The sequence below is a fragment of the Sturnira hondurensis genome, unplaced genomic scaffold (genome assembly GCF_014824575.4).
Source record: "Sturnira hondurensis isolate 20B ecotype Veracruz unplaced genomic scaffold, ASM1482457v3 Scaffold0011880, whole genome shotgun sequence".
NCBI lineage: Eukaryota > Metazoa > Chordata > Mammalia > Chiroptera > Phyllostomidae > Sturnira > Sturnira hondurensis.
Window position 1 is genome coordinate 1,277,795 of NW_028084511.1, and position 2,991 is coordinate 1,280,785.

Genomic DNA, 2,991 nt, shown 5'->3' on the forward strand with positions numbered 1-2,991 from the left:
CCGGGGCGCCTGCCCGGGGGCCCGGCAGTCCTCTGGTGGGCGGGCTGCACACCTAACACAAGGCAGTGCAGCAGCCCCCGCAAGGGTGATGTGTGGTCCCCGACCCCGCGCCCTGCTCCACACCTCCTTCTGTGGCTTCCCCGACTCTTGCTTCAAGGTGCCTCCCTGAAAGACAGCAGAGACTGGGGCTGGCTGTCAAGCCCAAAGGGCCCTAGTGCCACCTTACAACCTGGCACAAAGGGGGGACCCAGTAAACCCTGGCTGACTGGGGATTTTGCCTTGCACAGCAGCTAAAAGTGCACGCCTCAAGGGGTGTCAGCCGATCACAGTTAACTGCTTCCCTGGAGAGTCAGAGGTCAGGGCTGAACAGCCTTGTGTATTAAGTAACTCCCCCAACAGAAGCAGTCTCCCCTAGTGGTCAGCGAGCAGACACACACACACCGAACCCTGAGGTGCCTGGGTTTCCTTCAGCACAAGGGAGAGGATGGCGGAGCAGGGCCTGTGGCTCTGTCTAGTGAAGGGAGAGGCCGTGCCAGGCCTCACGAAGCCCCTGGGCTCCAGAGGGCTCCCTGAGAACACGAGAGCACGTCTCGGACCTGAGGCCTCTCCCCGCCTGACTGGTCACTGTCCCCACTGGGAGCAGCAGACATCAGTGGTCCCAGCTTCAGAAGCCACTCTGGGAGAGCACCAGGGTGACCAGTCGCATCCTGGAGAGAGAAGGTGCTCCCAGCACCCTCCTGGCAAGCCTCTGCCCTGCCCTGCTCTGGACTCAGGTCCCACGAGAGTCCAGTGGCCAAGCCCAGGGCCCGGGTCATCCTGACCAAGCTGGGAGTCCAGGAACAGAGGCAACCCGCCCCGCTCCCCACGTGTGGCAGTGGGGAGGGTCCTCACAGGGGAGCGGAGAGGCTGCGCTTAGGTCTGGCAGGGGGTGTGCAGCAGACACCTCCTACCACCGCCTTTCTTCCTAAAAGCCCGCCAATCTCTAGCCTGGCCACCTCACAGGGGCCTCAGTGCAACCCTGGCTACCTTAAAGACACACTCCCTGCCCCACCCCTTCCAAAGAGGGGTGTTGAAGCAAAGTCTGTTTTCCGGGTGGAGGGAAGTGATGCATTTCAAAAAGATCTGCTTAGGCAACTGAATGGGAACTGTCTTGGCCTTGGGGGCACTTCTGCCGAGTTCCAGCCTTAGCAGGTAGACCCTGCCCACAGGCCCACGGGTCAGCCAGGCCTCTCCCTCAGCCCTGTGCCCTGGGCGACCTCTTGGTCCATATTCCCCTCTCACAGCCACAGGCCAGAGTAAAGCAGGGGCTGCCCCTCAGCTACACAGGATAGCGCTCACCTGTGTGCCCCCTACCCCAGCCCACTCCCCTAAATTGTTACTCGCCTGACCCCAGAGGCAGTCTAGAGCACGACCTGATTCTAGCACATTCTCTTCAAGTCAAAAGGAAAGCGCACTTGGACTACCCAGCGACGAGGCTGGCTTTGGTGTGGCCAGGTGCCGGGGACCTGGGAGCAGTGCATGGGACAAACCTGAGGCTGAAAGGACCTGCCAACAAAAGACCTTTCTCACTGAGCTCGGGGTCTCTTTGAGGCTCTAAATTTGACACTTCGGGCCTGTGCCCTGTGCAGCTGCTCTGCAGCAAGAGGCCCACTGCGGTCTGTCATGGTGATGGGTGAGGGGTGGGTGGGGGAGGGGAGTGTGCGAGGGCCAGCACGTGCAGGTGCACGGTGTGGACGGTCTGCGAGAAGGAAGACAAGGGCCGGCAGGGATGCAACACGCCGGGTGACTGGCTGCCCCGCTCTGAGCCAAGTCCTTTCTGAGAAGGTGGCGCTTCCTGTCTTCAGCTGCTCCGTGCGCCCTGACACCAGCACACAGCAAGTGACTTGGTTGTGCCCCTCCAGTGAGATTTTCAGCCCCTTCCTACAGAGCCAAAGTGTCTAGCTTGCCCTGGTGCCCTGTGTCCTCAGCACTGGACACTCACAAGGCAAGGCCAGAGTTCAGGAGGGGACACAGGCAGGGAACATTTGACTGGAGCCCAGGGACTCAGTGCTGTGGCCTTTCGGAAGTCTGACAACTTCTGGTACCACAGAGGCGTGGCAGAGGAGCCCCTGAGACCGGGTCACACAGAGCTGGGGGCAAGCCCCACCCCTGCCCACTAGGCTGTGTGCCCCATCACTGAACCACCCACCCTTATTTAAAATAGGAGGGGGGGGCAGGGATCAAAGTGCTGTTGAGAGGACCCGCGATGAGGCACATTGAAAGCTTCACACAATGTGCACGGCCCTGTTGTCAATACTGGTGACTCTGGGCATCGTCCACGGGCAGCCTGCCCTTGTCACCTCATGTTACTGTGCAAGGAAAGAAAAGCAGGTCCATCAGAAACCTGGCCTCCTGACTCCCAGGAAGCCACCCTTCCTGCTGGAAGCAGAAGCCCCTCCCAGGCCTCCTGACTGTCCGTTGAGCTCAGGGGGAGCTGGGAGGGAGGCAGGCTGGCCCATGGCAGGGGACCACTGGACCCCTCAGCCTGTTTAGCAGCCCACGGCCCCTCTCCCGGCATAGAAACTGGATGGGAAGACTCGGACCCCAGATGGGGCTCCTGGACAAGCTGAGAGCAGGTGTTGTCAGGCCAGCAGGTGGCAGGAACACACGCTGCCTAGCAGGGTCCTGTGCCCCACAGGGTCCAAGCTCTCCCCCGAGGGTGAGGCAAACGTGCAGGCTCAGGTGTGGGAATGAAATGCCCCAGATGGAAAACCACAGTAGCAGGAGGAAACACTTAAGAGCCAGGCCCCAGGGGTGAGGGGGCGGGGAGGGTAGCAGCAGCTCAGATGAGCCAGATAGAGGGGCTCTGTGGACTTGAATCAAGGAGGCCTTTCAGCAGGGTGTGATCCTGGGGGCAGCGGAAGAAACCAGCGCCTGCCCCCCCACCGCAAGCGGCCCTCTCCACTTCTCCAACCCACTGGAGCCACAGCACTGCACAGGACACCTCAGCTC